The 14,830-nt window shown below is 45.6% G+C and overlaps 1 protein-coding gene across 7 annotated transcripts in view; it reads right to left on the bottom strand.

Annotated features, from left to right (window-relative positions):
* Positions 1 to 14,830, bottom strand: part of Foxn3 (forkhead box N3) — a 375,406-nt gene that overhangs the window by 302,718 nt on the left and 57,858 nt on the right. Inside the window, exon 2 of one of the 7 annotated variants that reach the window (XM_038338237.1) lies at positions 1,218 to 1,282. The exons of the other annotated variants lie outside the window; for them this stretch is intronic. The gene's annotated coding sequence lies outside the window, so the exon portion shown is untranslated. The remainder of the gene's footprint in view (positions 1 to 1,217; positions 1,283 to 14,830) is intronic. 7 annotated transcript variants of the gene reach the window in all.

Raw genomic sequence — 14,830 nt, 5'->3', positions numbered from 1 at the left:
GCCTTATGTCTCTACAATGGAATACCACTCAGCGAAAGAGGCTGGGAGTATTAACTCATGCTAAAGCCTGGGCGAATCTTAAAATAATTATGCCAAGTAAAAGAAGCCATCCACACTCCAGTCAGAAAAGCACATAGCGCGTGATTCTATTTACAGGAAATTCTAGACTCTACAGAGCAATCTGTGTGACAGAGGAGGTTTGCTGACTCTTGCCAACCTCAGGACAGAGGAGAACAAAGTAGAGACGACAGAATAGAATGAAGAAGCTCCTGTATGCATTAAGGAGGAACGTTCACTAGACCGGCTGAACTTAGTACAGTGTATTTGAACAAAATAAAACATCATTCGTGCACTGAGCCAGCTCCCAGAAGCAGGGCTAACTCTGAAAACTCCAGCATTTGCAGAAAACACAGACGTGGGGACCTGGAAACCAGCGCTTGGTCTAGTTCATCATCCAGTCAATTGGTAATAGTTCACCTGACTGGCTACAAAGAATCCTGGAACATGCCAAAGCTTTGTTGCTGTGTTCAGCCAGGCCCAGTGCAGGTGTCCTGTGCAACATCAGGGACCCTTTGCAACCTTGTATTTATCACGGGTGATGGGCGCTTCTTCACCTTAACGGTTATGAGGATTCACAGGTGTGTGTGCATATGTTCAAAATTACCAATGGACACGCTGAAGGTGTGTAGCATATTCTGTATCAATTAGAGCCTGGCAGTGGTATTTTAGAAAAAAAGGAAAAAGGAGCTAAAAATGAGATGTGGTACTCTACCTACCGCCCAGCTCACTGCCAGGAGACAGAACAAAACTTTAAAAAACTCCTGCTATCTTAAGAGATGGACATGCACCTTAAACTCTCTTACAAATCTTTCTGTACTCTGGATGAAAGAAATGGGGGAGGTGGTCAAATCCTGGGAGCCTGGTTGTAGAACCCATAAACTGCCAGTGACAGATCCCAAATTCCTTTAAATCACATGCCGTGTCCTGAAACTATACATTATTTCCTAGCCACAGATGAGCTGTGTTGTCTTAACTGTATAATAGTGTCTAATACTACCACTTAAACAGTGCCACACACACAAGAAACACAGTGTGTGCACACGCAAACACACATACCAAGCACACACACAAATGGATACAAGATGCACCCGGTTTTCTTTGAGACTTCCTTTTTTAAAATTGTGCCACACTTCTTTATTCCTTGGGCAAGTACGTACCACAACACACGTGTGTGGAGGTCAGAGGGCAAGGCCGAGGAGCTGGTTCTCTCACTGCGTGGGTTCTAGAGAGTGAACACAGGTCATTGATCTGGTCAGCAAGTGCCTGCTCCACAGCGCCTCCTGATGGCAGCTTCACTACCCAGAGGCTTCTCAGCGGCACAGCTACAAATCCCACCAGCACTCCCCGCAGTCCCGCACAGCCTCTTCTCCCCCTCCCCTTCCTCCTTTTCACCTTGGGAACTTGGGAGGCATTTGAGTTTGGGGGCCCCCCTGACTGTCAGCCTGACAAGGCATACGGTTGCCTAGGAGACAAACCTCGGGGGCATGTATGTGAAGGAGTTTCTAGACGGAGTTAACTGAGGTGAGCGATCTACCCTGACTATGGTGCTGGGGACACCATTGCATGGGCTGGCACCATGCAGAAAACAAGCAGAGTACCCACATGCATCAACTCTGCTTCCAGATGTGATATGACCTGACTACAGAGGCCTCAAGCTCCTCCTACATGACTTCCTGCCATGGTGGACTAGCCTAGAGGTTCTCAACCTTCCTAACACTGCGACCCTTTACTACAGTTCCGCATGCTGTGGGGACCCCCCCCAACCATAAAATTATTTTCATTGCTACTTCATAACTGTAATTTTGCTACTGTTATGCATCATAATGTAAACATCTGTCAGCACAGCCATATCTGATGGGAACGGCAAAAATCACAAAGCCAGCACAGCTGTTTGACAAGGGTCCAGCGAAGCTGAGCCACATGATGGTTGCCGTGCCACCTTTGATTTCATCTCCACCTGTTGCATGCCTGGGAGACTTCCTACTATACACTCAATTACGTGACAGACACAGCAACAAAGTTAGATTAGCTGAAGTTACTGCACCAGAATTTGAATAATAACTGCAGCCGCTTTGGCCTGAGACTTTTCTTAGGCACGCTGACCTTTAAGAGGTAATAAAAACACACTGCTTGGGACATGGCAATAAGCCCAAGCTGGCTTGAAGATTCTGTTTTGGTCTAGCATCCTTGAAGCAACCAAAGCTACCAGCCCGAGAGCAGGCTGTCTTACCTCGAGATTCTTAAAAATTGGGTTATGGGGTTAACGAGGGAAAATGATAACTCTGTTCGTCAATGATGTCAAAACTTGAGGGAAAATGATAACTCTGTTCTGTTATAATTTATTAGTGATAACTAAAAGGCGAGCAAGAAAAAGTGAAACACGTACCCAAAACCAAAAACGATACGATCTATGTTTTGGAACAACATGAATCTATCCCTGCTGACTAAATTTTGTATAAATAAGAAAGCACTCTGGCTGCTAGTCATTCGAAGCTGAAGGATCCTCCCGACCATCATGCTTGGCTCACTCGTCCCCCGCCGACTCCTTACAGTCTCTGCTGGGACCTGTCCACTGCTGGGGATGGCTCCTGGCCATCCGTGTTTGCTGTGGTCTTAGGCAATCCCAAAGGGGCCATGACCCCAGACTGAGGACCCACTGGACGAGAAACTCAAACCACAAGCCAAAATAAATTCTCCCATTCTTAGGCTGCTTCTGCCAGCTTTTGTTTGTTGTTTGCTTTGCCACAGCAATGAGAAAGCAATTAATACAGGACCCTATACACACTTTCTGAATCAGAACTCCCTCCCGGTAGGGGTAGCCAAGCCATCCGCTGGTAGACTGGTCCTCCAGGTGGTTCTGATACCAGCACACCCCAGAATGGCTGGCTCAGAGGGGACTACCTGAGCACAGCTGGGGAGAAGCAGATTTCAAAAGGTCTAAGAAAAAACCGTGGAGACGTCAGGAGGAAGCCTGGTTACACTAGGCTATTTTAAACCACAATGTGTTTATGCGTTCCAAGAGACTTCATCAGCTCTAATTTCATTTTTTCCCCCAGAAAGAACATACCACACTACAGAAACAGGAGAGCATTCTTGTTGACCAAGTACAATGTACACCACACAGTCACAAGCTCCATCTTCACTGTTTACAACAAACACATGACAGCAATTTTTGTAAGCCACCCTCCCTCAGCAACCCCACCCATCACTGAGAAGGCAGAAAAGCTACATCCAAAGCTTTGCACACTGAAAATAATGCTTGAAAATGTTACAAAATGGCCAGGCAAACACAGCAAGGGGTTCAGGGCAGCACGGGTTCAGGGCAGCACGGGTTCAGGGCAGCACCTTGTGGAGAGGCACTTTGCAGCAAACACAGACTCTCCCAGGCTCGGCTATTGAATCAGAACCACAGCAGCATCTCCAGGAGACACGCCCGCATTGCTGAGTGTCAGAGAAGCTGCCCAGACCTGTCTTCTGGCTATAAGCCGCCTGCCGCACGACTTTGGCTTGCTGTCTGGTCTTCCAATCCATGAGCCTCCCCTGCGGTTCTGCTTTACCACTTTGTGGGAGTTTGCACTTAGGTGGAGTGTCCACTCGCGATCACCCCAGACTGACGTATGGACTCATGAAGACACTCTGCGCGAATGGCTGAATGTCCTCGACTGCATTCTTAGTTTGGACAAGAGGATGAATGGCTTAGAATTTCTCCTATTTTATAGACTGTGAGGGGGGAAACAAAAGTTAAGTCAAAATATTTAAGAGCAAAGCTTACTGTTAGCAAAGGACTTAACTAAAAGGAGTGTTCCTTTTTCGTTAGGCCATGTCATGCCACCTGGGAACCCTGAAAGAGGAAAACTTCCAGGGAAAGTGGAGGACGTGACTCTGACAGTCTATTCTCTATTCACAACTTACTTTTTAATAATTCGATTGTGGGTTTTTGCATTTCTTATATTTGTGTGCAGTATGAATGTGTGTCTATATATGTGTTCGAGTGTGTGCATGCCTGTGTGTGTGCGCACATGTGTGCGCGAGTGTGTGCACGTATGTGGTTGTGTGCCTGTATGTGCTTTTGTGTGTGTGCGTGTGTGTGTCTTGGCCTCGGGAGTCTTCCTTGGTCTACACCCCCATATTCACTGAGGGTCTCTCATTTGAACACAGAGTCCAGGAGCACAGGTTAGCCTAGCTGGCCTGCTCTGAGGATCCCATCTCCACCTTCCCAGCACTGGAGTGAGAGATGGACCACCAAGCCCACCCAGCATTTACATGGGCTCTGCGGATCGGAACTCTGGTCCTCAGGTTGTACAACAAGCATTTCGTCTACCGCGCCATTTCAGCAGCCCTGGTTTTCAGGTTTTTATCAGCGTATAGACTCACTGTAAATAGCAATAGTTTCATAAGTTTGTTCTTATATAAGTTTAACGTTCTCCCCATGCACTCTCCTTTCCTCGTTCCTTTGTTCTCTCCTACACCTCAGTTTTTCCTTTAACAGCAGTAAGTTAGGGTCAAGACTCACATTCCCCAAGACCCTGCACCTGACCCCTCCTTTGCCTATATGTAGACAGTTTTTTCTCTTTTCTCTCTTCTTCCTGCAGAATGTCCATACTGATTAAGGGCAATGAAGGGAGATGGGTAGGGTGAGTGGGTAAAGATGAGCAAGGCATGACAGACATCTGCGAGCATGTCACAAGACCCACTGCTGTGCGTACTAACCAAAAGCGTTAACCATAAAAGACACAATGAAGACCCCTCCACCACTCTCTGCTGTGCTGTGCTTTATAGATGGGGTCCTTTTTCAGCAGATTGCAAGCCTGTCGTCAGCATTTCCCACAAAGCATGCCCCGCTTCATGACTCTTACACTTTGATCATTCAGTTTGATATTTGCAACTTTTTTCATTGCTGTTGTATTCACTCTGGGGACCTACAGCCGTATCTGTGATGTCACTGTTGTAGCTGTCACCCTGGACTGCACCTGTGCTCCACAGATGCCATGTGTGTCCTCACTGATCCACCCACCAGCGTCCTCCATCTCTCTCTCAGGGCTCCCTACTCTCTGAGATACAACCGCACTGACGTCAGGCCCGTTAATAGCTGGGTAATGTCTGAGACACGCTGAAGTGAGTCGTGTGTCTCGATTTCAGTGAGAAGCAAGAAATGATTCAGGTCAGGGAGACAGGCACATAAAAACGCAGGCAGGTCCGAAGCCGGGCTACTTGTGCCAGACGTGAAGGCAAAAGAAAAGTTCTGGAAGGGAATCAGAGGTCTACTCCAGAGAACATGCACACAAGAAGAGAGGAGGAGTTGACAAAGGGGACAAACTTCATTGCTGTTTTCCTTGAAGACACTGCTTCTGACCCCAGGCTTCTGTTGGCAGCCATCAGTATGAAGGTCAGTCCCTCTCACAGCAAAAGGATGATAGCTTACCAAAGGATCAGGGATCACTAGCATTCTTCTGGGAGAGGAGTATGTGTGTGTGTATGCATGCATGCATGCGTGTATGTGTGTATGCACATGTGAGTGTGTGCATGTGTGCATATGTGTGGGTGTAGACACCCATTCTGTACATGTGAGGACCAGTGATCAACACTGTCTTACTCTGACATTCTCTACCCTACTTTAAAAACATATTTATTCATTTCTATTTTATGTATATTAATACTTTGCATGAATGTGTGTATATGTTTCACAAGCCAGTGGGGGTCAGAAGAGAGACTCAGACCTCTGGAATTGGTCTTAGAGAGAGTTGTGGGTGATAGGAACTGAACCCAAGTCCTCTGCAAAAACAAGTGCTATTAACCACTAAGCCATCACTCCATCCCTCTCCTCTCCCCCCTCCCTTATCCCCCAGAAAGGGCCTGTGGTGGTTTGAATAAGAATGCTCACCATAGGCTCATATATCTGAATGGTTAGTCAACAGAGAGTGGCACTGCTTGGAAAGGATTGGGAGGCGTGGCCTTGTTGGAGGAGGTAGGGCCTTGTTGGAGGAAGTGTCGTTGGGAGTAGGCTTTGAGGTATCAGAAGCCCACACCTGCCCATCCAGAAGTAGAACCGTCAGCTACTTCTGTGGCACCACATTTGCCTGCATGCCACGAAGCTCCCTGTCATGACGGTAATAGATTAAACCTCTGAAATTGTAAGCCAGCCCCAATGAAATGTTTCCTCTTCTGAGTGTTGCCGTGGTCATGGTGTCTCTTCAGAGCAACAGAACACCGACTGAAGACAGGGTCCCTCACTGACCCTGGAGCGCTCTGATTGTGCAGGTAGGCTGGCCAGCAGACTCCCCAGATCTGTCTGCCTCTGCTTCACAGTGCTGGGATTAGCATGCCTCACTTTTGCACATGAGGGCTGTGGCTCTGACTGGGGCCTTCATGCTTGCACAGCAAGTGCGTTCCCTGTTGAACCACCTCCCGAGCCTGATGGCTAGCATCCTTAGCGAGGTGTCTGATTATAGTGTCATGGCAGCTTTCCATCACGGTGACAAATACCCCCCAAAATCAGGAGACAATTGTTTCGGTTCAGGGCTTCAGAGGTTTGAGCCCATGATCACGTGGCTCTATTGTTACTGGGTCTGTGGTAAGGCAGGGAATCTCAGCAGAGATGGCATGGCAGAGCAAATCTGTGCACCTCGTGGCGAGAGAGAGAGAGGGAGAGAGAGGGGGAGAGAGAGAGAGGGGAGAGAGAGAGAGAGAGAGAGAGAGAGAGAGAGAGAGAAGAGAGCGAGAGAGAGAGAGAGAGAGGAGAGGGGGAAAGATTGATTCTAGGGTCAAGATAGAACTCTCAAAGACATGACCTGAGTGATCATCCTTCAACTTGGTCCCACATCCTAAGAGACCTTTCTGCCATGAGCTCCTAAATGGGTTAGCTATTGTTGCTATCACACTCACATGCAATCACCTAGCAATAGCACTAACAGTTGGGACTATACCTCCATACACGTGTCTAAGGGACACCCCAGGTCCAAACTAGAACATGTTCATGCATTTTATTTTGTTGTTGTTATTAGACATAAAACTAGGGCATAGCTGATGACTATAGTGCACATAAGCACTTCTATATCCATTGCGAAAACCAAGAAAATGCCACGTGACTCATTCCACTGCAATGTGTTCTTCATTGTGGTGCCCTGAAGTGGAACCCACGATATTTCCAAGGTATGCGTGCACTTAATGCTTTCTCTGCAATGGAAAAAAAAAGAAAAGAAAACAATTCCGGCTCAATTGTCAAGGCACCCCTAGAACTTTATTTCTTAATCCTTAAACAGAGGAAACCATCCAAGTAATCTTACTTAAGAGTTCCCTGAGTCTGTGTTTAAAGGGCTTCTGTCGGGTTGGGTGTGGTGACACTTGCCTTTAATTCAAGTGAGAAGGCAGAAGCAAGTGGATTTTGTGAGTTGGAGACCAGCCTGGTCTACATGGGAGTTCCAGGCTACCCAGGGCTACACAATGAGACCCTGTATCAATAAATACGTAAGTAAATAAATTTAATTAAAGGCTTCTGTTCCACATTCTTCTAGTATATGCAGAACAACTCTTCCAATCTAATCTGCTTCCTCTAACTTCCCTAGCATAAAGAACATATAAAGAGAAAGCCATTATTATCTTTTAGGTAAGCACTTCTCTAAGTTTTCTATATATTGAAATCCTCTGGGGAGCTTCTTTAAACTCCTGTTCTTTGGCCAGACCCTCCGCTGTGTTACAAGGAGAGAGATCACCCTTTTCTAGGCTCTTCAGGTGATGCCAGTGCATACCCAAGCTGGAGAACCACTCACCTTCACAGAGACGCCTTGAGGCCCCGCCCACCCATGGCTCCACTCACCCAACATTCACACTCTCCCTACACAGAGGGGAGTGGACTCTCGGGGGTTTTCATCCACAGCCAGAGTTCGCTCATCTAAAACAGTCGTTTTGATCCAGGATGCACTGTTGGCAATGCTCTGCTACTTAATGAAGAAATTCTGTCTCACTCCCTTCCCATTAAAGTACAACCTGAAAAGAGGAGAGGAATTACATGCCAGCCCAGGCTGGAGAACGGTACTTTTGGCTCAGACACATTCCTTCTGTATGATTCCACCCCTTTCCTCCGGCATGACATGACTACCGTGTTGAGTCTGGCACAGCTTTTCTTTGCTTCCCCGATTTTGGTTTTTGTCTTTTAAAAGTGGGGTGACAATACAGCTGGAAATCCATTCTGAAAAAAACCTTTCTAAAAGCGGTCCCGGTAAAAACACAGTATTTCTCTTTTTATGGCAGCTGAAGCTGATCAGATCGCTCCTCCCAAGCCACAGAATGCGTAACCCAGGACTACTTTTTGGCAGGCTGAGAAGAGCCCAAGACACGGAAGAACATTTCATTTTAATTCCTGAGCCTCCAGAATGCTCACTCTCAGTGGCTAACACAGCCTTTTCCATTATGCACGGACAGGGAAAATACAGCAATAAAGTCTTGGCGAAAGACCCGCTGTTAACTCATCTTTGCTCAAAACTCCTAGAAGTTTCCAGGCTGCCTTGCGACAAACACAGCTTGCTGAGTTTGCCAAGTCCCTTCTCTACCTCTGCCCTGCTGTTTGGTAAGTCCTCTTAGCCAGCCAACCCCATTCCAGATTTTTCTCTGTTCTAATACTCATGTGTTTTCCTTTTCCCTATCCACAATATGGGTCTTCAAAAGGAACTGCTCCCCAGCCCTCAAATGGAATTGGAATCATGATTATTGCCAGTAGATTTATGTTCATGTCCTTAGAAACATACACTATCTATTACAACCTATTAGTACAAAAGAATTCAAGTCACATACCCTACTCCACAATTCTGGGTGTTTGTGATAAAGGACCACATCATTAAAGCCGAAGGTTAAAGAGTTGTAAAACACACACACACACACACACACACACACACACACACACACGTGTTTGCAGCTATTCCTATGTCTTCCTGATACATTAACAGTCTTTGCCAAGGTCATCAGAGACAAAGGGCAGCCACCAGCCAGTGTACTTCAGATAGGAAATGTCCAACAGATACAAACATCTGCCAGGCATTTCACAGCATGGTGTGGGGCCCCAAGATCACCCAACCCTTGATTGTCTCCTCATGTCAGCGTCAGATAGTCTCTGTAATTAGTCAAATAGCTAAATGTAACTAGTAATGGTGGCTTTTCATGGGTCCTGAAGATTAAAGTACTTAGAAAGCAGTGAAGTAGCGGGGGCAGAAGTGGGGCTCAGCTGGCACAGTAACTGCCATCCAAGTGTGAGGACTTCAGTTTGAGTACTCAGCACCCAAGTGAAATGGTCACTGTGACAGTATGTGCCTGGAACCCCAAGCGTTGGCGCTGGGGAGGCAGGTTCAGAAGGAGCCAACTGGCAAGCTCTGGGCTTGGTGAGAGACCCCGTCTCAAAAAACAAATGGAAAAAGGACCACACACACACATGTGCACACACATGCACACACACACACACACACACACGAGGAACAAAGTGGCCACTGAATACACACATTATTCCAATTGATCTTGACCATTCATTTACTAATTTTTTTTTTTTGGTGTATGGTGGGGACCAGCTCAGGCTGGTCTTGAACTCCCAGAGTCAAGCCAAGCTTCTGCCTCAGCTCGCTGAGTAGCTGGAAATAAAAGCATGTATCGCCATGCCTAGCTCCAAGGGGATTTTAAAGAGACACTGCAGCCAAACAAATCCAGGAGAAAGAGGAGTATTACTGGTGTCTGTTTTACACATGCGCAGAGGGATTAAGCTGAGCTTTCTTTATTTGAAATACAAAAAGGCTGCCCTTTCCCAGTTTAAAATTTCCCAGTGGTTCCCATCACCAGGGAATCACAAACAAGCATTAAACCAAACTCTTTATTATGATCTAATCCTTTGTTGATAGTTTTGGTTCTCCCTACCTTCACATTTAATACAGAGTTGATTTTCCCATAAAGTCTTTCTGAGGAGCCAGAGGGTGCCTCTTCCTTCTCTGGGGTCCACTCTGCCCAGACACACTCCTATCAAAGTATGAGAAAGTACTTCCCTAAGGGTGTTTGTTCATGTGTCTGACTCCACGCACCAAATGTTGTCCTTAAAAAGAGGCAAGAAGAGAGACAATGATGCCCCAACACACAGTAGACTCTAAAATCTTGGTGGACAGATGGATGGATGGATGGATGGATGGATGGATGGATGGATGGATGGATAGGTGGATGGATAGGTGGATGGATGGATGGATGGATGGATGGATGGATAAGTGGATGGATGGATGCATGGATGGATGGGTGGATGGATGGATGCATGGATGGATGGGTGGATAGGTGGATGGGTGGATGGATGGATGGATGGATGGATGGGTGGATAGGTGGATGGATAGGTGGATGGATGGGTGGATGGATGGATGGATGGGTGGGTGGGTGGATGGATGGATGGGTGGATGGATGGGTGGATAGGTGGATGGATGGATGCATGGATGGATAGATTGATGGCTATGGTCCATAGTCATGAAACAAGCAGCAACTGAACCAAGGCAGATTGCATTACCTTCCACCTCTTGGTTAAGCCATGTTCCATAGAGCCCTCCACTACCTCTTCTGGGCTATGGGTGACACCTCAGAAAATACTGGTGATGAAGTCTCTGCATCCAAGATGGCCTGCCATACAGCCTTCAGACATATGTGTAAAAGCAAACAACCCAAAGCTAGAGTCATTAATTTGGGCTCCTGTTTAATACCAGATTCTAAGACACCTGACTGAGGAATAAGCGAAAAATCTATTAGCTAGGTCTGTGAAGTTCCTTTATGAAAGGTACCTTAATCTAAAACTGTCACAATGGTAAATATAATTAGATAACAATAATAATACCATAGACCAAGTTTATTACCATCCTTTCTTCCGAGGTTTTCAATTGGAACGGAAAATGCAATTACTAATTAAATTAGACAACAGGAGGTATCATTTTCCAAATGGAACCCTAGTGATATAAATGAGTTACTGCAGCTTCTCCAGTTTCTCACTGCCGCCCAAAGAGGGGGTCATTTACTTGGCTAGAATTAACCCAGAAAAACAGGTCTGAGTGACGCTCTTGCTCATTTATGCAGTGTGTGAATGTGTGAGCCACTAAAAGGCCACAGAGACATTCAGGCTCAGTTTTCCCATTCGAGGTGTTCCGTGGACCCAGGAAGATGGAGACACCTATAGGTGTAAGGAATCCAGTCATGGTCTGCCCAAAACCTAAGGGGAATAGGAGGTCTTGCAGGAATTAGTTTTAAAGTAGAGGCTTGCTGTAGTGGCTTACACTTATAATCTCAAGATTTGGGAGGCTGATGCAGGAGGATTGCCATAAGTACAATGGTAGTTCGGACAACACAGTGAGTTTCAGAGTAGTATGGGCTAAAGAATGAGACCCTATCTATCTCAAAAGAAACAAAAGCAAAACTCCACAAAAAATAAATAAAATAATAATAACTCAGGTGATACAGTGAAGATGGTGATACAGGAAGCTGTCATCTTCCCAGGCCAGAGAATATTGCTTTCCTTCTTCTTTTTTTAAAAATCTCTTTCTAGTTGTATAGTAGAATGCACCAAGCTCTTCATTTGACTTTTAGCTGAGACTTTTCCAAATTATACTTTCATAGCTTTTTTTTTCTAAGCTATAGCCACAAACCCAAGACCTTAGCTCATGCTAGGCAAGTGCTCTAGCCCGAAGTTACATCCCACTCCCCGAAATGGTGCTTTCAAATGCATTAAGATGAGAGAATAGTTTCTGTCACATGGAAATTAGGGGAAAAAATTTAATTAAAGTATTATAGTAAAATTTAAATCAGTTGTGTATATGTGTTTATATATATGTGTATCTATATCTGTCTCTCTCTGTGTGCATGTGCATACACATGTTTCTCAGTGTGTGTGTATATGTGTGACTGTGTATGTGTGTCTATATGTTTCTATGTATGCACGCATGTATCTCTGTATGTGCATGTGTGTCTGTCTCTGTGTGTACCTATGTGTCTCTCTATGTGTGAGTATGTGCATGTATATGTTTACATACATGCGTGTGTGCACATGCAGTGACACCACTGGTCCCTTAATATGTTACAGTGAGGATTAGAAAGATGTACAATGCACAGTTTGGTCGAACTCATTTAACAACTTCTATGCCTTTAGGAGCATCTTTCTCGAACGCAGAGATAATATTGGTCTAGTGAAAATAACATATAAATCACTCACTCCCTTGTTATTTTGAGGACTTGGTCACAGCTTAAAAGACAATGGGGACTCCTATCATGGAGAATAAAGGGGGTACTGTAGCTCCCGTTCACAGCAGGGAGCCCTTGAAGTCATGGGAGCACAATTTAGGGGTGTGTTTAACATCAGCCTTAGTTTCCCTATCTGTCAAGTGGGAATAACAGCAATATCCAGGCCCTGAAGGTGAGTGTATTTACTGAGAGAAGCAAGTTAAATCATCCCACATGTTCTGGAACTGTGGCATGCGACGCCAGGGACTGGGAGAGCCGCCATGGTTAGTCCACTGCAGGTCCCATTCTTATAATAAAATAAAAATACAAGCAACTTGGCCAAGTGGGAAAAGAAAAAAAAAGATCCTGCCAAAATGGAAGAAAGGTTGTAGGAAAAGTCCCTCCAGCCAGATTTCCAAGGAAATGAGATTAATATGAAATTACAAAAACAGGGCCCTGGGTTGTTTGTACTTTTCTATGAAATCTGATATCCAAATATCACAATGCATCAGCAGAAGAAAGAAAATGCAAAGAACAGCAGGATACTTTGAATTCTTTTTCTGGCTCCACCCCTTCACAAACTCAAATCTGCGTGCATGCACGTGTGTGTGTGTGTGTGTGTGTGTGTGTGTGTGTGTATGTATGTGTGAGTATGCGTGTGTGTGTTTACATGTGAGTGTGTGTGTGTGTGTGTGTGAGAGAGAGTTAGTGAGTGAGTGATGCTTTTAAGAGCTTGGATACTTCTGAACAAATACAATCAGATAGATGCCAAGGCAGGGAAGACGTGAAAGTGGGGTATGTGGTTAGATCATGACCTGGCAACAGACGCTGCCCCAACCAAGCAAATCAATTTTACCACTGTCTTCTAGAATATATGCTTTAATTCAGAGCTGAAACTCAAGCAAATCCTCATGCCAGACTTTCACAGTACACACTGAGAAATAATCTTGTATACAGAGATGCCTGAAAATCTAAAGAAACCAGTTAGAAGGAACGAAAGAGGCCTCTGCCTTTGAAAATCAAATTTGGGGAGGCGAATGTGTCCAAACAATGCTTCTACATGCAGAGGCCGGCCAGGACATTTCTCTGTGTAAGGGAATCAGACAGGGTCTTGGGGGGGGGGATGTTATACAGAGAGTTTTGATGATAAGAAGAACTAAGTTTTGATAATGTGAAGTAACTCAAAGAGTACATGAAAGAACAAATGACCGAGCAAAGCGGTCCAGTCAGTGTCTGCGCCCTGCAAGAGTGCTAAGACCCCAAGTGCGGTTCTTCGGCAGGCGAGCACTTTGAACTCCAGGCTACAGCAAGGGCCTCAGACCACAGTTTCTTTCTGACCCTTTCCTGACCCTCCAGCCCCTCTTCTTCCCCCATATATTCTATTTCCTATGGTTAAAAAAGCACAAACCAAACCCAGAAGTTAGAATCCTTCTCTCAGAGCCCGCCATAAAACCTAAAAAATATTACCTCCATATTCTGTGTAGGAGATAGTCAGTAAAAAAAATGCTCTGACCTGCTTTGTCTCATAGTTGTTCACAAGACCTTTATCCTGCCCTGGACCAGGAGAAAGGAATGTGGCAGAAGCTAAGAATCTGAGGGGTGTCCCCTCCCTGGCATTACCTTGAGGTCATATTGTTTTTCCAGTTACATTTCTGTCTGTCCACACTTTGTGTCTCTCAGCATAGAAACAGAGGGTTTCCCCTGGGCCCCCACACCTTCATGTCTGAAGGTGACCATGCCACATAAAATGTTGATTAAATCAACCTATCACACTTTCCCAATCCTGCCTTCTGTTACAGGAGTTCAGACCACACCCTTTTCACACCTTTGTAGGCCTCCATCTAGATTCTGGGTAGATCTTAGCCAGGTAACGCCCACCACCTCACCAGGCGGGTCTCTCAACTACAAAACAGCTCAGTTGGTAGCAACGGGTCAGACTTTCTGGTTTCTCGGCATGTTTTCTGTTAGCAGCAAGAATGCAGCCATTCCCGAGGTAATGGCCATCCTTCAGCAGATGAAACTTCGTCATCTAACGGTCTCTAATGGGCCTCTGCTCACCTTGTAGCTTACCGTATTGCTCGTGCTTTGTTGCTGGGCTGTGGGGACCTTCCTACCTTTAACAACATCACTTCACGGAAATACAGACCTCACTTGTTCCTAGTCCCCACATAGGTGTGTGTGCCATATTTGTTGGACAGCAATAGAACCTATTTGGGGGAAACAGGTACTTCCCTCTTCTTGGTGCACTGCAAACCCCTAGTTTTGGTGGAACTATGTGTGACAGGGCGAGACAATGCAGAGGTTCCTCCGTCCTTGCTAAGGCCAGTTTAGGTTTAACGAGAGTTTGATCTCCTTGATGGAGGACCCCATGGAAAATTACCCAACTCTATTCTAGGAACCCCAGGTAGCTTGAGACACCCCAGCTACTTATCTTATGCTCTGTTAAACTTGCTATTTGTGCAAACTTCCCTCTTCAGCTAACTGCTTACTTTAGCTTCTGTTAAACTCTTTGCTTGCACAAAACCTCCTGTTGACCAAGATACCACCACATGATTTTTTT

The sequence above is a fragment of the Arvicola amphibius genome, chromosome 7 (assembly GCF_903992535.2).
Source record: "Arvicola amphibius chromosome 7, mArvAmp1.2, whole genome shotgun sequence".
In the NCBI taxonomy this organism is placed as follows: domain Eukaryota; kingdom Metazoa; phylum Chordata; class Mammalia; order Rodentia; family Cricetidae; genus Arvicola; species Arvicola amphibius.
Note: the sequence above shows the minus strand (reverse complement) of the source record. Positions and strands in the feature narration are given on the sequence as shown.